At 33.8% G+C, this 22,379-nt stretch overlaps 2 pseudogenes; both read left to right on the forward strand.

Moving 5' to 3' along the window:
* The window catches only part of LOC141461392 (uncharacterized), a 20,998-nt pseudogene extending 12,936 nt beyond the window's left edge, over positions 1-8,062 (forward strand).
* LOC141461978 (uncharacterized) lies at positions 5,287-21,937 on the forward strand (annotated as a pseudogene).
* Positions 21,938-22,379: the final 442 nt, after the last annotated feature.

Consider the following 22,379-nt stretch of genomic DNA (forward strand, 5'->3'; position numbering starts at 1 on the left):
CTCCTATTTTCTTCTAACCTAACTAACTAATGTTGGGGTGGAGTACTCGATATTCCTCGCAGTGTGGCCCAGCTCATTGAGTTCTTTCTTTATGAATTCTATGGGCACGCTTTGGTGGAGATGTCTTAAGACTACCTGTAGGCTTTGTCCTCCTCCAGTTGGTATGTGTGGAAGTCCGCCTTGTTTTGTTTAAGGTACCTGATGATGCCTCGGTAGCTGTCAATGGTTTTTGCGTGGATGACTAGATCTGTGATTCTTGCTTTGCATATAAAGGCATCTCTTCCCACGAGTTGCGTTAATTCAGTACATAAAACAGCATACTGACTGAGATTTTTTACGTAAATAGGAGGTGGCTTGTGGACACGTGTTGAGACAGGAGCAGCTGTCTCCATGTCCTGTAGATCAGCCAAAGGAGCGAAGGGATTATTAGTCAGCACTCCTGGGGGAGCCGTAACAGTTGCTAGGCCTCGAGCTACTTCGGGTTTCTCAGCTGAGGACGTTGCTGGTTGCACAAAGACAGGAAGGTTTTGTGGGCCCTGGGGACCTTTCTTGGCTGATGCGTTCCGTGTACTTTTGGTTTTTTTTAAACTTTTTGGGGGAGACACCGGAAGGATAGTTCCTCTTGTAAGAAGTGGACGTAGTGGACTCGTTGTCCGTGGAGGTCGCTATTACTGTGCGATCACTAGAATGGCTCATTGTGAAAGAGAAATAAATAAGAGAATAACAATATAAACAGAAAGATAATTATAAAAAGTTAGTAAAAAAAAAAAGAAGAAAATCGAACTAAATGCGTATGTACACTGCCTAACACTAATAATAATATTTACAATTTTACAGGTGATTATAATTATAAACAAAATTATTAAAGTTACTGTCCAGGTTAAATTTATACAATTACTTTTTAACTTTTTTAATACACTGCTATGTTATTTATATAGTTATAAAATTTTGAATCGAATGACCATTCATGTAAACAGGTTCACTCATCTGTAATTTGTACGATTGCAGTACATCTTTTTAGTAGGTTAAGAAGAGAATAGCATTTTAATATTTAGAAAATCTCTGACCACTTCTTTCTGCTAAATTTTATCAAAATCGGGCTAAGATTTATAGAGTTATTAGTATTATAATTTTTGAGAGGGCCTTACTTACGTGGGGCCAATTCCCCATCTTAAGATTCACATCGTCGAGACATCTAAAATGCAAATCTATATGAAATTTCGATTTTAAAATGACTCTTCATTTACGAATCGGTTATCGTATGTAGCCGCTACGTTGTTTACAAAAATAAATAAATAAATAAATCTGAAAAAGCTGTTTTTTCCAGTTTTTGGCAACTATTTTCTCGAAATCTATTTGATCTACGCTGTTGCAAAAAAAAAAAAAGTTATTAAAAAGGATTTCCTCTACATTTTAAAAGAAAATTTGGGAATTTTATTTTTTATAGAAAATGAGAAAAAAATTGTTCAATTTAATTTGGGTATTATTTATTTATTGCCTGTGAACATATAGAAATACAAAAGGCACGTTAATATATTTCAAGTCTTTATAATACAATAATATAAATAAATTTTTAAATGACTGTGATGTAATTTAATAAATAAAAAAATATAAATTATAAACTGAAACGACACTGTTCTTTAACGTGGCCATTATACTACTACTCATTTCAGTTCAAAATCACCAGGTCTCCGTTAATTCTCTTACACTACAAAGACAGTTGGTTAATAAAGTTTTTTAAAAAATTTGGTCAATTTTTTTAATTTTCTACTGTCTTACATTTACTGGGATTTTATTAAAGATTCTTATGGAAACAAGATTCGGAAGTAAAACCGATTTCATTAACCTGGTCTCAGGTAAGTAAACATTTCCTTTATTTCTTATGTTATATTCGTGCTAATTTTCTGTGATTACTACTCCTTTATTTCCTTTTTGCCTCAGAGCCAGCTAATATACAGGGTGAACCAGTAAGTATTGTCCATAGGCCTACTGTGTGTAGTACATCTAAAGTGGAGTTCAATGACATATTGGCCGGCCAACTTCATATTTTCCACCGTTCTTGAGTGACGTCACTTTAATTTTTTTTCCAAAATCATTACTTTTTTCCATTAAAAATGTTATTACTCAGAAAGTTTTAGTCCGAATTCGATTCTGATAACGCGGTTAGAAAGACAGATAAATTTTCTAAAAATTGATACCATTTTGAAGCATAAGTTATTCTCCAAACAGCCTCAATCTTCCTCCGAATGCTGGAAAAATAAAACTCATTGTGGAAATGTGACACATGTGAAACAAAACAACACAGTAAACTTTAGGATAGACACGTCGAATTTAGCCAATTGCTACAATTTGATCATTAAAAAATAAAAAGATCTCTAACATCTGTACATAATTATTGCTGTGTTCTTTTAAATTTACTAATCATTTGGTTATGTTATTTAGTTCATAAGGGTTTTGGTTTTCTGGCTTTTTTGTATTAAAAGAAATTTCCCAATATCTATTTTATTGTCAAAATTGATCATTGTAATTACTCTAGATTACTCGTATCTGTCCCATTGGCATTGCCAAAATTCCCGTGTAAGTCCCGCTATATATATATGAATATACCTGTTCTCCAATTCTGGCTCTTGGTTTCTGTAACTCAACCAACCCGCATAGCCACGTAAGTTTTCAATAATTATAAAGAATTTATTGTATTTCATTTTATTTATTTATTTTATTTTTATATTACTGTTTTTTTTACTGATTTTCTGTGTTACTGAATTGTTTGTATTTGTGTATTTGTAATATCCAGGCCCTGAAGAGGACAATATACGTATTTGACGGCATATAAGACGCACTTTTTTGCCTAAATTAGGTCTCAAAAAAGTTACCTGCGTCTTATACGTGAAGGACACAGGTTAACTTTCAATACTGAATGCTATTTTTAGCCCGGATAAAGGTCTAGACACACATAACTTTTTCTACATCTGCCATAATTATTTTATCAGGTTTAATAATGACTAAACTGCGTTGCTTTAATTTATAATTGACTGTTCATCCGAAAGGCTGGATGGATGAAGCTGGAATGAAACTGTGGTTACAGAACGTATGGGCGAGGCGACCTGGTGGACTCTTAAGAAAACCCTTTCTTTTGGTTTTGGATCAGTTTAGCGCCCATAGAACTGAAATTTACATATGTTCAAAATAGCTTGCCGTTTGTTAATTTCCCTTAATAAAAATATGTTTGGTAATTGCATACAATGAATGTTTGTTTGGCTTTTACGAAACGTGAGAACTAAAAGAAACCACATTTTAAGTTATTGTGGTACCGCGGCGGACTATTGAAACTTTTTTCCCTTGTGTGTGGCCTTCTAAATAAGGGTGCGTCTTATATGCCGTCAAATACGGTATTTGTCGAAACGTTGGCAAGAAGACGAGTTTGTTTTTTATTTGACCGATTCCTCGCCAATCTTGAATCCTAAGCTTAACAATTTACGGTCACGAAACCTATATATTCACATTTGAGACAATGTTAGGAAATATTTCAAACAAGTGCTATTTTTATAATCGAAGGTTAATTTGCTTTTAGTTTCATATACGGTACAATAGAAAATTTTGAAAAACCAAGTCTAACAGATCAGGGAAGTTTATTTATAAGATACCTAGTCGTATTGGTTAATACCTAATTCCGTTATAAGGATTATCTGTAAGTAGGTTCAAAGGGTTGTTAAGGCTTACAACAATTTATCTTTTTCAACAGTGTAGTTGAGTGTGAAATTGTAATTTGGAGTAAATACAAACTATATGAATTTTTGTTTAAATACTTGTTTAACGAAACTTAACATTTGCGTGGTAGGCACATTTAGGAAAGAGTATCAAGTTCTTTAAGGCAATTATAAAGGAGCCATTCGCTACTTAACGCGCCTTATGCTTAGGGGTCGTTGTCCTAATAAAATTTAAAGTTTTCCAGAATCCCATTTTAGATGCACTTTGCTTTAAATTAAAAAAAAAAAATGTCAGTATACACACTAGTCCATGAGCCCATCTATAAAATGCTGATTTCCTGGACCACAGGACGACATACAACCCCAGACCATAACTGATCCACCACCATGCTTGACCGTTGTTCTAATATTCTTCATTTTCAGCTCCTTATTCACTCTTCTCCAAACTAAACGACACAAAAAGATTAAATTTGCTTTCGTCACCTGAAAACAACTTCATCCCAGAATTTTTCATCCTTTGACAAGTATAAATTTACGTAGTCAATTCTTTTCTTTTTATTCTCATCGCTATTTAATGGATTTTTGCAGGATATTCTAGCATTGTATCCGGCATTCCGCTGAACCCTCCTCACAGTTTCTGTACTACTGTCATGTTTAATTCAGATCTAATCTCTGAACGTATTTTAGGAGCACTAATATGGGGATTTAGCTCAAATTTAGCGTAATATAAGTTTTTCACAACGGGAACTTAAAATTTTAGGCCGGCCACTTCTAGGTTTGTCATGAATTATTTTTGTATTTAAATTTTTGAATTATGGATTGCACTGTAGGAAACAGCAGATTGACAATTTCACAGATCTTTCAGTAGCTTGCATACTTTTCCCAATGCAATGTTAATGTTTTTCCTAAAATTAATTTTCTTATTTCGAGGGAGTGTTTTTACCACGCGGACTCATACAATATTAGACGAGCCGTAAACCTGCCCTACAGAAGAGACTTGTAGCAAGCCCAAAAAGTGGTGTTTTTCAAAGTGATTCAACGTTACGCTTTTTCGGGCCGTTTTTGACGTTCAACCCTGATACAACTGTCCTACTGAACAGTTTTAATTCAATTCTAAACATTTTATTCATATGTACCTGTAGTTTTTTATGTTTAATAGTAAAAATAAACCGGCACTCGTTCATGTTACGGTGCTGGAGGGGAAACGTTTTTCTTGAAATACTTTTTTCATATTACGGCATAAAAGCTGAAATTTTGCAATTCTGCAGCGCTAATGAGTGACAAAGAGCACATTTAAATTCTTTAAAGAACAAAAAAGAAGGCATACTGTCTTGATGACAAATTGGGGTGCCCACTTTAGGGATCACTTATTAGTGGACAACTTTGCGATAAAAACTATTAATCGTGCTGCAGATTCCAACAACATATAATTTATGATTGACAAAAATAAAGTTTTTATATCTTCTTTTACTAAAAAAAGAGTGAGAAACTAAATTGGGCTCGAAATATTTAACCTCTAAGAGAATTTTATTTGGCGTACGAGAATTTATAGAGTATTTTACAAGTATCGACACTATGACGCCTGGCAAGACTGACTAGTGACTAGTTCTGTATTTGGAATCAGGTCGGCAGGAAGGGTAGAGGAGTTTTCAATTTATTTTATTTATGTGAGTTTTAGTCGAGCAACTGGTCTTGTGTTACAAGCACTATAGATTTGAGCCCAACTAGCACCAATAAAATAGAAGTGACTTCTTATATTGAAGCTATTCTACTATTTAGTGTCCTTGAATCCATACCTCTTCGAAAAGTAATTACTACTCAGCACAAACAGTAGCTTCCGAAGGATTCTTTTTGGATACCTTTAAGGTAACGTTTGCTCGCTTATTCCTTCATTTATAAGAGAGATACATTTTTAGTTTTTAATGAAATTGATCGGTACAGCTTGGTGCTTACTTGCATCAATGATTATCATGCTCTCTGATTCTTTGTAATTTAGAAAGCAGCGGGCCGTACACAATGACTATTCCTTTACTCTCCTTGCCATTTCTTACTCACTGGGACTGTATGTACTAGCTAGCTTAACTGACCTGTGAGCAGTAGTTCTCGAAGTCAATTTTCACCTCAAGTTTACTTCAAAATTTGTTCCAGTACTCTTAACTTTCAACAAAACCAGTCGGGGCACCATCAGTGACAAACAATTGCTGTGCTGTTTAGAAAATACATTACATATTTTGTGGGTGTTTAATACAAAATTAAGTGTATCCTGTGCTTATAGCAACGTCAATTTTTGCGTTATAATTGTGACTATTTTCATTGGAATGTATGTCTAATTTATTTTTTAAACAAGGCCACAAATATAGCTAAGTATTATTTGTGGCGATAACTGGACAAATCACTTCATTTCCCCTAAATACTTTCAGTAAAACATCTTTCCAGGTCAGTAATTTCTTTTCCGCTGAATTCTTTGTAAAGTACGTTTCAGCTGTAAAATAAGCTCACCACCGGTATTACATGGTGATTTGGAATTAATTTAAATCGCCAACATGCACATCCACATTAGATTTGGGGAGGAAGAATGTGTGACTATCAGGTGTCAGGCCTGATGTGTTGAATATTTTGAGGCGAAGTGATGTAATCTAAGGAAATGTAATATTCTAATTTGCTGAATGCCATACATTAGACAAAAGTGAGTTTTGAACACACTCATAATTACAGAATAGAAAATATTTCGTGACAAAAATTTAGGGAGATAAGTTGGTAAAGTGATATGATCGGTCTGCCCTAATGAAGTGAAATGGAATTAAATCTTAATATTGATACTGAATATTTCTCTATGTAATTGCCAACATGTTTGTATATAGTGCTCTACACTTAACAGTTATAATGTCAGCAAGAGAACTAATCCTGCAATAGTTAGCGCACAATGGCAGATTTAGTCCTCCAGAAACCTTTTTAAGTTGCAGTTCTTAAATGAGGAAATAATTTTTACCCACTTATTCAATGTGCAAACAGCTTCATCAGAATGCCATAAGAGTCATTAAACCATTTAAAGAAAAAACAAAAAAAATGTTTGAAGCATTCTAATAAACTAAACTATATTTGTGTTACAGATTGGATGATTCTTGCAGAGTAGCTTACATACAAATGAAGCATATATGTTGAGTCCGTTAAGGAACCCTTGCTAAAAAATAAAAGGTGACAACAGCCTACTAGATATATCCAGCTTTGTTTTTCAAAGTCACTCTTGATTGATAGTGCTACGCAAGTCGTAGATAATACTAGCGATTTTTCAGAAACAATGTTTCACACTCAGCTTGCAGTTTGAAGTGACTATGCTTTGATGTTCTACCCCATTCATCCAGCTTAAGGGCGCAAATAGAAGGTTATTTACATGCAATCGGAGTGTTTCTTAAGTGCCAGTGAATTCTGTTTAAGGAGTATATTCTCGAGTTTATACAAAATGTCTTCCATGTTCACTGAATGCAATTATTTTTCAGAGAAAAGCAGTGAGTTGCAAACACATACAGCACATTCCATCAAAAAGTATGAATGTAGTGAATGTGATTACATTTGTACGCGTGCTAGCCGTTTTAAAGAACATATGAGAGTACATACTGGCGAAAAGCCATTTAAATGTAGTGATTGTGATTACAGTTGTAAACGATCTGATGATTTGAAAAAACATATGGGAAAGCATTCTGATGAGAAGCAATTCAAATGTAGAGAATGTGATTACAGTTGTAAGCGAGTTTACTATTTGAAAATACATATGAGATTACATACTGGCGAAAAACCTTATAAGTGTTGTGTATGTGATTACTGTTGCGCAGATCCTGCGCTAATGAAAAGACATATTAAAGAACATACTGGCGAAAAGCCATATAAATGTTGTGAATGTGATTACATTTGTACTCGTATTTGTCGTTTTAAAGAACATATGAGAATACATACTGGCGAAAAGCCATTTAAATGTAGTGATTGTGATTACAGTTTTACACGAGCTGGTGATTTGAAAAGACATATGGTCACACATTCTGGTGTAAAGCCGTACAAATGTAATGTATGTGATTACAGTACAAGTAGAAAAGAGTCGTTGAAAACACATACGGACACACATTCTGATGAAAAGCCGTATAAATGTAGTATATGTTATTACAGTTGTAAAGCAGCAAGGTCTTTCAAAACACATATGAGAAGACATGCTGACAAAAAACCGTAACGGACGAAAACCGAATTGTGGCGTTTTTGGTTTCAGTTTTTTAATTAAGAATTTTCCATATTAATCTAAGTGCCAGATTTGTATCAAGGATGTTAAAAACGAAAGAAAAAATAAATGCTGTGTTGGAAAATAGAAAGCAATCTTATCTTATCATGGGCATATCTAATAAAAGTTAATTCCCAGTTTGACTTATCCTTATTTGCTTTATGTTTTTATTAAGTCTAGGCAATTGCTGAAAATTGCATTGTGCATGGTTGAATCTGTTGTGATTGAAGATCGTGAGGTTAGAATTGTGTCCCGGTTGCTGAATAATGAACAGAATCCAACTGAGGAGGCAGCAATTGTTCAGTTAGTAGTCTAGTTAAGGAACATCGAGGCGTACACGATGTATGTTCTCTTACTCTCCTTGATGTTCTTTCTTACTGGGACTGTATGTACTAGCTAGCTTTACTGAGCTGGGAACAGTAGTTCTCTAAGCCAATTTTTACCTCAAGTTTACTTCAAAATTTGTGTTGGTAGAAAATTTCAATCAAGGCACCCTCAGTTTAAAATGCTCTACTGGGACATTCAGATAACTTGTCCCAGTACTCTTAACTTTCAACAAAACCAGTCGGGGAAACAATTGCTGCGCTGTTCAGAAAATACAGTAGATATTTTGAGGATGTTTAATACAAAATTATGAAGGGTATCCTGTGCTTATAGCAACGTCAATTTTTGCGTTATAATTGTGACTATTTTCATTGGAATGTTTGTCTAATTTATTTTTTAAACATTTCTCACCATAAACAATAAGGCCACAAATATAGCTAAGTATTATTTGTGGCGATAACTGCACAAATCACTTCATTTCCCCTAAATACTTTCAGTAGAATATCTTTCCAGGTCAGTAATTTCTTTTCCACTGAATTCTTTGTAAAGTACGTTTCAGCTGTAAAATAAGCTCACCACCGGTATTACATAGTGATTTGGAATTAATTTAATTCGCCCACATCCACATTAGATTTGGATAGGAAGAATGTGTGACTATCAGGTGTCTGGCTTGATTTGTTGAATATTTTTAGGCGAGGTGATGTAATCTAAGGAAATGTAATATTCTAATTTGCTCAATGCTATACATTAGCAAAAAAGTGAGTTTTGAACACACTCATAATTACAGGATAGAAAATATTTCATGACAAAAATTTAGGGAGATAAGTTGGTAAAGTGATATGATCGGTCTGCCCTAATGAAGTGAAATGGAATTAAATCCTAATATTGATATTGAATATTTCTCTATGTAATTAACAACATTTTTGTATATATTGCTCCACACTTAACAGTTATAATGTCAGCAAGAGAACTAATCCTGCAATAGTTAGTGCACAATGGCAGATTTAATCCTTCAGAAACCTTTTTTAAGTTGCACTTCTTAAATGAGGAAATAATTTTTACCCACTTATTCAATGAGCAAACAGCTTCATCAGAATGCCATAAGAGTCATTAAACCATTTAAAGAAAAAAAAAAAATGTTTGAAGCATTCTAATAAACTAAACTATATTTGTGTTACAGATTGGATGATTCTTGCGGAGAAGCTTACATGCAAATGAAGCATATGTGTTGAGTCCGTTAAGGAACCCTTGCTAAAAAATAAAAGGTGACGACAGCCTACTAGATATATCCAGCTTTGTTCTTCAAAGTCAGTCTTGAGTGATAGTGCTGCGCAAGTCGTAAATAATACTAGCGGTTTTTCAGAAACAATGTTTCGCACTCAGCTTGCAGTTTGAAGTGAATATGCTTTGATGTTCTACCCCATTCATCCAGCTTAAGGGCGCAAATAGAAGGTTATTTACATGCAATCGGAGTGTTTCTTAAGTGCCAGTGAATTCTGTTTAAGGAGTATATTCTCGAGTTTATACAAAATGTCTTCCATGTCCACTGAATGCAATTATTTTTCAGAGAAAAGCAGTGAGTTGCAAGCACATACAGCACATTCCATCAAAAAGTATGAATGTAGTGAATGTGATTATATTTGTACGCGTGGTATCCGTTTTAAAGAACATATGAGAAAACATACTGGCGAAAAGCCATTTAAATGTAGTGATTGTGATTACAGTTGTACACGAGCTAATGATTTGACAAAACATATGAGAAAGCATTCTGATGAGAAGCAATTCAAATGTAAAGAATGTGATTACAGTTGTAAGCGAGTTCACAATTTGATAATACATAGGAGAGTACACACTGGCGAAAAACCTTATAAGTGTTGTGTATGTGATTACTGTAGCGCAGATCCTACGTTAATGAATAGACATATTAGAGAACATACTGGCGAAAAGCCATACAAATGTAGTGAATGTGATTACATTTGTACGCGTAGTTGTCGTTTTAAAGAACATATGAGAATACATACAGGCGAAAAGCCATTTAAATGTAGTGATTGTGATTATAGTTTTATACGAACTGGTGATTTGAAAAAACATATGAGGGTACATACTGGCGAAAAACCTTATAAGTGTAGTTTATGTGATTACAGGTGCACACATACCGGGGATATGAAAAGACATATGGAAACACATTCTGATGAAATGCCGTATAAATGTAGTATATGTGATTATAGTTGTAAAGCATCAAAGTCTTTCAAAGCACATATGAGAATACATACAGGCGAAAAGCCATTTAAATGTAGTGATTGTGATTATAGTTTTATACGAGCTTGTGATTTGAAAAAACATATGAGGGTACATACTGGCGAAAAACCTTATAAGTGTAGTTTATGTGATTACAGATGTAAACAGTCTGGGGATATGAAAAGACATATGGAAACACATTCTGATGAAAAGCCGTATAAATGTAGTGTATGTGATTATAGTTGTAAAGCATCAAAGTCTTTCAAAGCACATATGAGAAGACATGCTGACAAAAAACCGTAATGTGACGAAAACCGAATTGTGGCGTTTTTGGTTTCAGTTTTTAAATTAAGAATTTTTCATTTTAATCTAAGTGCCAGATTTGTATCAAGGATGTTAAAAATGTAAGAAAAAATAAATGCTGTGTTGGAAAATAGAAAGCAATCTTATCTTATCATGGACATATCGAATAAAAGTTAATTCCCAGTTTGACTTATCCTTATTTGCTTTATGTTTTTATTAAGTCTAGGCAATTGCTGAAAATTGCATTGTGCATGGTTGAATCTGTTGTGATTGAAGATCTTGAGATTAGAATTGTGTCCCGGTTGCTGAATAATGAACATAATCCAACTGAGGAGGCAGCAATTGTTCAGTTAGTAGTCTAGTTTAGGAACATCGAGGCGTACACGATGAATATTCTCTTACTCTCCTTGATGTTTTTTCTCAATGGGACTGTATGTTCTATCTAGCTTTACTGAGCTGGGAACAGTAGTTCTCTAAGCCAATTGTAACCTAAAGTTTACTACAAAATTTGTGTTGAAAAATTTACTCTAGGCACTCTTACTTTAGTAATGTTCTACTGGGTCATTCAGATAACTAGTTCTAGTACTCTTTGCTTTCAACCAAACCAGTCGGGGCAATTGTGACAAACAAATGCTGCTGTGATCAGAAAATACAGTGCATATTTTGAGGATGTTTAATACGAAATTAATGGTAGTTATAGCAATGTCAATATTTGCCTTACAATTGTGACCATTTTTAATTTATTTTTTAAACATATCTCACTATAAGAAGTAGAAATTGTAAGGTCACAAATATGGCTTAAGTATTAAAACTGTCCAGTAGGGCAGGTGTATAAGGGTTGACCATCAAACAAAGTGCACAAAAAAGTGTAACGTTGAAAAACACTTAACTTTGAGAATTATTTTCTGTAAAAGATAAAATTCCCAAATTCTCTTTATAAAGTAGGGCAGATCCTCCTTTATACATATATTTTTTTTAACAACCCAGATCTGATAGATTTTGAGACAAAAGTTGCTGAAAATGTACACAAAATTTTTCAAAAATTGGTCTTAGTTTTTTATTTTTCTAATGACTCCAAAACAATTTGATATTAAGAACCCTTTCGAATGGCTTAGGTCAGGGATCGGCAACCTACTTTAAGTAGAGAGCCATTTCTCCTTAAATAATTTCAATAAATCTTACCAAGAGCCGCAAGGATGATAATGTACAAAATTCTGTAGATCATTTGTATTCACAAATTATTATTTTATGATATTCAATAACATTTAATTGTTTTATATATTATTTTTACAAGTTGCATAGTAAATAAACAAATAAATAATAACTTAACGAATGAAAGGGCGGCAGTCTTACAATATAATATAATCATGTACTTTATTTTAATATTGTATAATTCTATTCAATTTCGAACTTATCACATTTAAAATTATTTTTGAAAAAATATCTTTAATTAATAAAATTTTCATTCGTTTCAATAAAATTAAAATATACAATGTATTTTGGGCAGGCTGAAGAGCCACTCAACTGGGATAAAAGAGCCGCATGCGGCTCGCGAGCCGCGGGTTGCCGACCCCTGGCTTAGGTGGATTCGACGCTTCGAAAGATTCAGGATGGCTTCAGATTTGATTTCAAAGAAATCAGGTTAATATGTTGCTATATTGTTTGGGAGAGGACCAAAAATTCATTGTCGCGGGAATTGCTCTGCGAGAATTGCTGTAAACAACAGTAGCGGACTGTTCGGGAAATCCAATAAGAAGACGAGACAGAAAAAATAATGTCTTACTTAGGGGAGCTTGCAGTGAGTGAATTGCATTTGCATGATCCCTTGAATGCAAATATAGAAATTAGTGGCGTGCAAGCAAGTACTTTTTAAATTGGATACTGGTGCAGACGTGTCCGTTATAAGCTCATTATCAAAGTCCTTAAGCTTGCTTGTAAAAAAAATGAAATAGGGAACTTTTTGGCCCGAATAGAATGCGGTCAACGGTTGATGGAGTTTCTACTGTTCCATCAGCTGAAATGGCAAGACTACGGTCGAGGACATTTATAGCTTACCAGATCAGAGGGACCACCCTTCTTAGCAAGAAAGCAATTTTGGAGATTTTTTTTTTTTATGATTTAAGGGCGTCAACATCTAGGTTATTGGCGCCCGGAGCTTTTTGCAGTGTACTGCCGGCCTCTGGACAGTGTTCTCTCGTAACAGACAACACTGTCCATCACCGGACAGTGAGCTGTAAGAAGCTCCTAGGAAGAGAAAATCTAAGGACCAGCTGCGAGATTCGAACCCGGGATTTTCACATTGACATCTAGTATGTTAACCACTAAGCTAATCCCTTCTCCCTCTGGCTTATTAAGAATATTACCAAGAATTAATAATTGTATTTTTATCGCCACAAGTTCTAAATCAGCAGGCAAAGATTTATATCATTATTTTACATTTTCACAAATTTTTGTTGTTACCATTGTTATGTCTATTTTAATTCGTTTATTCTAACAAAAAATTTAACAATATACCTACCAAAAAAAAAAACTCAATTACTTATTTAAATTTGCATGTAAATAATAAAAAAACGAACTCCATTTATTGGGTATAATACCTTTCTAATGTAATAAATAAATAAAAATATACAGAGATATTTCGTCCAGCTTCTAACTCGCGCACAACCATCTTAAAGCTGCCTGTCGAACTTGCTAGTTTATTCTGATGAAATGAGTAGATATAGAATACAGAGTAAAATAATAATAATAATTATTATTCCAGCAGCTGACCCTTAGATTTTCTCTTCCTGGGAGCTTCTTACAGCTCACTGTCCGGTGATGGACAGTGTTGTCTGTAACGAGAGAACACTGTCCGGAGGCCGGCAGTGCACTGGAAAAAGCTCCGGGCGCTAATGACCTCAGCTGTTGATGCGCCAAAAAAAAAAAAAATATTATTATTATTACTATTATTATTAAGAAAAACATAAGTTATTACTAACAAAATTCAACCCTACAACGATTCGCAAGAAAAAGACGCGTGAAACTAGAGACATCTGTCCGCAAGTAGGGGAAAGGAATATCGAGTACTTTTCCCTTGTATGAATGAGTAGTTCGTCTGTGTTTAGTAGCGAGTGTATTTTTTGGCATAAAAGTATTTATTTGCGAGATTGCTATTGCTGTGAATGTATTTATTGGCAAGAATGATTTTATCAGTGTACGAGTGTTTTTTGCGAGAATGGTGGTATGAAAGTTAGGTTTAGGCTTTTAATCCGGGGTTGAAAGAAATTTATAAAAGTATTTCAACCCTCCTTAGGTTTAAATTCATTTAGGATTAGGTCACTTTTAGAGTGTGCAGGAACATTTGTTAAAAGTGCTGCACACGAGTTAGATTCTACGAAATAGCCTCCTTAGGATAGACTATAAACATGAACTAGATTAAGACGCTATAGTCATTAACTAGATTTTACATATGTTATACATAATGTATTTGTAAATACTTATATGTATTATTATGTAAGTCGTTAGTCGGTTACACACATGTTTATTAATAGTTAAAGCAAAACCCAAAGAACTTTTAATTGCTTGAATTTTGGAAAACGTCAGCTTGTGAAAATAAGGGATGGTACAATCGGCCAAATCGCATTCCCCTCCTCGGCTAAACCGATGATGTAAGAGGGAGCGCAGTCTGCTTCCGTTAACCTAGGCTCCACCCTGCCTTGCTAAGCAAGATATGTGTGTGGCAGCCCGATCGGACAATAGGTACCATCCCAGCTCTAGTGGCCTTTGTGTGAGAAAAGAAAATGAGTAGTAGGCGCTAATGGCCACAGAGGTCGATGCGCCAGGGGAAAAAAAATCTGTTCGCAAGTGAAGGATTGTTAGCAGGTCAGCTCACACCGCTTTTCTGTTTTGGGCAGAGCTACAGCTAAGCAGTAATCTCAGGTCTTAGGTATCTGTGGTATCACCGCAAATAAACGGAAAGGTGCAAATAAATTAAGTTTGCCCCGGAAAGTAACCCAAGATGCTCCAATTGCAATCCACGGGGCGCGATTATTTATCATCGCTTTTCAATCTTCTTCATTAATTATGATAAACCCTACTTCTCCAATTTAGCTGTATCCACATAAAATTTCGAATCGAATGACAGACAATTCATTCATGTAAATAGGTTCACGCGTCTATAATTTAAACGATTGCAGTACTTCTTCTTAGTAGGTGTAAGAGCAGGATGACATTTTAATATTCGTATACATTTCTAGAAAATTTCGTTTGCACTGTTTTTTCCCCTATCAAGTCTTGTCACATTCTGGAAGTCAAAATTGTGTTTGTTGTCAATGTGGTGTCTGAGTAGCGCGGTGGAATTGTCGTCTTTCTTCGTCTTACAATCATACTGATGCTGGTACAACCTTGCCTTAAGATACTGACTTCTCTGGCATACATAACAAAGGTCACAGTCTTGCCGATTTATTTTGTAAATGATGTTGGAATTTTGCTCTTTGTTTTGGTGAAAAATTGTTTAATGGTGTTCCCCGATTTCCATGCGGGGATTATGTTATAGCTGTGAAGTAGTTTGTTAATTTTTTCCGACAGGGTATTAATGTAAGGGAAAGCAATGTAATGTTTTGCAGGAGGTTCTTGACAATCGGAGGGAAGCGTTGTTTAAGTTCTAACGAATTTTTAACATTATACTGGTTGTTGGGTAACGGCTGTAAAATTTTGGCTCAATATTTGGTAAGTTGATAGGTTGGTGAAGATATGAAAGAGATGATGGGCCTAAGAGGGAAGTTATCTTTATGTGTTTTAACCAAGCCATAAAGCAACTGAGAAAATATTTTTGCCAATATTTCCTTATTTTACCCCTTGTCATTCATTAGATTAAGATTCAATAAAGGTTTGTTTGGGTGGAAAGGTCATAAATTTAAAAATATTGACATAACACTGAACTGTTTGAAAACTTTTGTGAGGTAAAATTTGTAATTTTGTTTTGTTTTCTTCATTAGCGGCTTAAAATTACAATGAATGTATTTTTTCGAAATGGATTCTTTGTCGAGGTTACTTAAATACTGGTGGGAAAAAATTGCATTTTCCTTACTTTATCGATTTCCAAATTATAGTCTCATTAATTCTGCTAACCAGAGCGTATGAAATTTTGTGTTTCACTGTATATAGAGAGAAGGCAAAGTCATAATCTGGTTTTCCGCTTTCATAAATTCTTTTTTGCAGGATCACTTTAATTGCTTTTCTTGCAGTCTGAAAATTGAACTTGCACCAGGTTTAAATCCCGATAACTCTATTCCAAAGAGTCATCCTTGAGTGGAATTGTGCAAAACATGCTATTCTTAACACTTCCAAAGAAAGTTCATTTTTTAGTTTTCTCTATTGGGAAACTATCAGAGATAACCTATTACTCAGAGAATCAATATGATTTCTCCAAGATAGATGACTGTCCAATGTAACACCTAGAAACGGTGCCGAGTCACCATTCCCTCCTTCTTTACGGTTGTTGAATGTTTCGTTCTTTGTATACATATTTTCATTTAAATTCAGCTTATTTATCTTCAACCACTCTTTCAAACATAAAATATTTTTATCCGCGTCTTCTGAAGCTGTGGTTCCTACCTATCGTGATAAGTGTTGTGCCGTCTGCATACAAAATATTTCTGTTGGGAATTACAATTCCTATGTCATTAATATATTTTAAAAATAAAAGTGATCCCAACACAGATCCCTGAGAGACACCTCGCTTAATTTCTCTTGTTTCAGAGTTTCCATGATCGTACTATTGTTGTAGTCTTCTAGAAGCTACATATTCGTGGAAAAAGTTCCATGCAGTTTTTTTGTTTCCATATTTTTCTAATTTTGATAGCAAAATTTCATGGGACCATATCGAAGACTTTCAGAAAAACTGACTATACATTTTTTTAAAATTTTCTTAAGCCTGCATTATTCTACAAGTTTACAAACTGCATCAATACCTTCCCTGTAGCCGAACTGTGATTCAATAATCAAATTATTTCTTTTTAGCTGATGGACCACTATTTTTTCGACTATTTTAGATAAGACGGGGACCAAAGCTATTGGACGATAATTATTGGGTTCGTTTAATTTTTGTTTTTATGTACAGGAATCACTTTCGCTATTTTCAATTCTGCAGGAAAACAACCACCTAAAATAAAACGGTTTATAAAGTTATCACGCGATATTTAAAAGTGTACATTTTTCTTAATAAAGAAATTAGAAAAACCAGAGTGATCTTCACTCTTCACCACCTCCAAGACAGCATTTTCATTGACTTCACATAATTTAAAATGCACTTTTGAGCGCCAGAAATGTTGTTTTACAACATTAGGCAAGCCGTAACCCTGCACTAAAGAAGACTTGTAGCAAGTGGTGTTTCTGAACGTTACGCTTTTACGCGCAGTTTTTGATGATGAACTACTGTCCTACCGGATAGTTTTAATAATTCAATTCTAAATATCTTATTCATATGTATACATATGTAGTTTTATGATGTTTATGTTTAATAGTAAAAATAAAGAGATCCTTGTACATGTTCAGGTTAGGCTGCTGGAGGGGGAACTTTTTTCTGAAATGCTTTCTCATATTAAGGCATAAAAGCTGAAATTTTACAATTTAGCATCACTAACGATTGACAAGGAGAACATTTGAAAAAGTCAAAGAACAAAAAAGTAGGCACTCTGTCTTGATACCAAATTAGGGAGCCCACTTAAGGGAACACTTATTAGTAATTACATATATAACTTTGCAATAACTATTAATATTGCTGCAGATTACATCACCATGATCGAAAAAAATTCAGTTTTTTACCTTTTTTTTTTACTAAAAAAAGAGTGAGAAACCTAATTTTGCTTGGAATATTAAACTTATACGAGAATTTTATTCATACGAGTGGGGTATTATATAAGTATCGACACTACGCCGACTGTCAAGACTGACTGGAACATGAACAAACTAATTCTGTATTTGTCATCAAGTTGGATGTTGGGTATGAGGGGCCTTCAATTTATTTAATTTATGTGAGTTTTATTCAAGAAACTGCTCTTGTGTTACTATTAATAGTACATTGGATTTGAGTCCTAGTGGCACCAATAAATGAAAAGAAATAATATTTATGTTGAAACTATATTACTATTTAGTCTCCTTGAATAAATATCTTTGAAAAGTTGTTACCTCTCAGCAAAAACAGTAGCTTGCCAAGGATTTTTTAAAATACATTACAGGTAATGTTTACACGCTTAGTACTACATTTATAAGAGACATATTTTTAGTTTTTAATGAAATTGATTGATGCAACTTGTTGCCTACTTGTATCCTAACTACTGATGATTATTGTGCTCTCTGGTTCTTTGCAAGTTGGAAAACATCGAGGAGCATACCTACGATGAAAGTTCTGTTACTCACCATGCCTGTAAGAACTCACTAAGACCGTATTTACTAGCTAGCTTAACTGAGCTGGGAGCAGTAGCTCTCAAAGCCAGTTTTTACATAAAGTAAACTTTAAAATTTGTGTTAATAGAAAAGTTCAATCAAGGCTCTTATTCTTGAGTAATGCACTAATGAGTAAGTCAGGTAACGGTAAATCTTTACAATAGCCCACGGAAACCCAATATCAAAGTGATTTTGATTCAAATTACTACTTCAAGATTGATAATTTTATTTAAAAGTACCCAACATTTCATTCATACTTCTAGTATCATATTTGTTAGAATGTATTGTCACAGACTCTTGTGCTGGCCTTTTATCACCCATAAATATTTTTCTGTCAGAATAATAAAAGATGTATCTCATCATCATAGTATTAAAAGGCATTTCATTTTAACTCTATTACAAATTATTCTTGTGATTTATCTTAATTCTGAATAATCATCACATTCACTCGCATATTAAAAGAAAAAAAGAAAGTTATAGTTGGTCTATTTCTGCCGTGATATGAATAACAGTTTTAACAAAATTTCAGTCTTGAATTCGTCTTACGTGAGCAAACATTGCATAGTTATTAACAAATAAATAATACTTGTTATTATAATTCATTAATTTTCAAACTTCAATTTAATGTAGCCCTTTAATTGAGTAGTTGTAAAGAACTTTTATAACCAACTAAAAATATGCATATCTATTTTATTTTACATATATGTAATTATATAACATTGTGTCTAGAACACCTCGATTATCAATCTAATTGAAGAAAACTACATTAACATTTTAACAATAATTTTATTAATTACATATTACTATTAATGCTTAACTACTGCATAAAATAAAGTATCAATCAGTTTAAATCAACAATGAACTTAAACCGAAGATTGTTACTTTGTTCTGCTGCGCTAAACTTCCACTTAAATCAGATATCAAAAACAAAATAAAATCGGTATGTACGTTGGTATATGCCTTTTTAATTTTTAACGTCAAAACAATTACTATTTGTATTTTTCATTAACTTTTTTTTTTTTGTTTAAACCTGTGCATGAATAGTTTAATACCTCCTATTACAATCTAAATTAAATGGGTGCTACTCAGTATTGAACAAATATTTTATGCATGAAGATGGCCAGCATAAGGGTCTGTGACATCTGATAGATTCTAAAAAATATGATACTAGAAGTATCAATGAAATGTTGGGTACTTACTGATTTGTGTACCTTTTGGCGTTTAATCAACTCTTATACTTAACTTTTAAAACTAAGCTTTTGTTAAGGAGATTTTTGTACCTTTTGGATAGATTTTCCTTTTTGCTCCTTGGTTGGAACAAATTTGTACATCCAATGATTTTTTAAATATATGGGCATCGAGAATAATTAGTTTGAAAAAAAAAAAAACTGACACATGTTATGGGGGAATGGTAACAAGTTGGTGGGAAAAAGAATTTAACCATATAGAAAAGGAATTGAATGTTTGGAGCATTGTAATGAAACAAACTATATTTTTGTTATAGATTGGATGGTTCATGCTGAGAAGCTTACAAATGATGTAGATGTGTTGAGCCCTTGCAGAGAAATGGGAGTTGACGAGAGTAAACAGGTGTATCAAGCTTGGTTCTTCAAAGTCAGTCTTGAGTGATATTGCTGGGCAATTCATATATAATGCAGGCGATTTTTCAGACCCAATATTACAAAATAGGCTTGCAGTTTGAACTAAATATGTAGTGATATTCTACCCGTTTAAGGCAGGTTACTTAAATGTAATAGGAGTGTTTCTAAAGTGCCGGTGAATTCTGTTTAAGGAGAGTACTGGCATATTTATGAGTACACGCAATATGTCTTCCATGTTAACTGATTGCAGTTATTCTTCAGAGAAATGCAGTGATTTGCAAACAAGTACAGTGTATATATTACATATAGTACATTCCTCCAAAAAGTATAAATGTAGTGAATGTGATTATAGTAGTACTCGTGCTAGCTGTTTAGAAGAACATAAGAGAATACATACTGACGAAAAGCCATTTAAATGTAGTGATTGTGATTTCAGAAGTAAACTACCTTCCAGTTTGAGAAGACATGTGAGAATACATACTGGCGAAAAGCCATATAAATGTAGGGATTGTGATTTCAGTTGTAGACAAGCTGTAGGTTTGAAAAATCATATGGGTGTACATTCTGGTCTAAAGCCATTTGAATGTAATATTTGTGATTACACTTGTAAAAGAGCTATCAATTTAAAAAGACATATGTTAATACATACTAGCGAAAAGCCATATATTTGTGGAGAATGTGATTTCAGAAGTAAACGACCTACCAGTTTGAGAAGACATATGTTAATACATACTATCGAAAAGCCATATATTTGTGGAGAATGTGATTTCAGAAGTAAACGACTTATCAGTTTGAGAAGACATGCGAGAATACATACTGGCGAAAAGCCATATAAATGTAGTGATTGTGATTACAATTGTAAACGAGCTGATGGATTGAAAAAACATATGGTAACGCATTCTGGTGTAAAGTCGTATAAATGCAGTGAATGTGATCACAATTGTAAACGAGCTGATGAATTGAAAAAACATGGTAACGCATTCTGGTGTAAAGTCGTATAAATGCAGTGAATGTGATCACAATTGTAAACGAGCTGATGAATTGAAAAAACATGGTAACGCATTCTGGTGTAAAGCCGTATAAATGCAGTGAATGTGATCACAATTGTAAACGAGCTGATGAATTGAAAAAACATATGGTAACGCATTCTGATCAGAAGCAATTTAAATGTAGTGAATGTGATTTTAGTTGTAAACGAGTTACATATTTGAAAATACATATAAGAGTACATACTGGCGAAAAACCTTATAAGTGTGGTGTATGTGATTACAGTTGTACACAAGCTAGCACTTTGAAAAGACATACGGAAGTACATACTGGCGAAAAGTCATATAAATGTAGAGATTGTGATTACAATTGTAAACGAGCTGATGAATTGAAAAAACATATGGGAACGCATTCTGGTCAGAAGCCATTTAAATGTAGTGAATGTGATTACATTTGTACTCATTCTAGCCGTTTTAAAGAACATATGAGAGTACATTCTGGCGAATCACCTTATAAGTGTAGTGTATGTGATTACAGTTGTAAACAAGCTATGTCTTTCCAAAGACATATGAAAGTACATACTTGCGAAAAAGCTTATGGAAGTGATTATAGTTTTTCCACCGTTAGTTCATCTATTCAACCAGCCATCTATTCAACTGTTGGTCTCCAGAAGTAATCTCTGACATCCTACTTGCTGCAGTGCAATCGCAATCAAGTTCAGTCCCTTGATGAAGCTCCCCGTTCGCTTTCAGGTCTTATCGGTCCTTCCTATTCATCGAATCTTTTGGCTCAGTCAGGAAAGTCAGTTCTATTGATTAGTTCTTAAACAATCCGGTGGAACTGTGCGCTTCCCTTCAACTTTATCATAATTAAAATTAATATCAGAATTTCTATTACAAATTTTTTTTTTAAATTAAGAATTTATCGTGTTAACCTACGTGCAAGTTTTGAATCAAGGATGTTAAAAATGGAAGAAAAAAATGCTGTGATACAAAATGGAAGGTTATCTTATCATGGACATATCTAATAAAAGTTAATTAATGTACTTTATTAATATTAATTAAATTAATTAAAAGTTAATTAATGTACACCGGTTTGACTTATACTTATTTGCGCCTTTTTTTTCTTTTATTCTTGGAAATTTCGGGAAAATGCATGGTGCATGGTTGAATCTGTCGTGATTAAAAATCGTGAGATTATAATTGAGTGCCTATTGCTGAATGATGAAGATACTCCAACTGAAGAGGCAGAAATAGTTCGGGTACTATGCCATGTTGAATTTCAGTTGTCCATGTTGACCCAGACAGTTAGCATCTTCTGGGTGTAATAATAGAGTCACAACTTGAATAGCAACACCTACTATGATTCGTTACTTTCTGACACATTAATGCAGGAAATTCTGAATAAGAGCCTGCCTTTTCTGGTAAAGTCTGAGTTTAAAGTAGACTTGGGAGGTCTGCCTAGTCTTTGGCATGAATTTGAATGTTTACTTTTACAGCTTTATTATTTTTAGTAATTGAAATGCTTTAT

The sequence above is a fragment of the Rhodnius prolixus genome, unplaced genomic scaffold (assembly GCF_049639745.1).
Source record: "Rhodnius prolixus isolate KJV_2025 unplaced genomic scaffold, Rpr scaffold_1, whole genome shotgun sequence".
Taxonomy (NCBI): Eukaryota; Metazoa; Arthropoda; class Insecta; order Hemiptera; family Reduviidae; genus Rhodnius; species Rhodnius prolixus.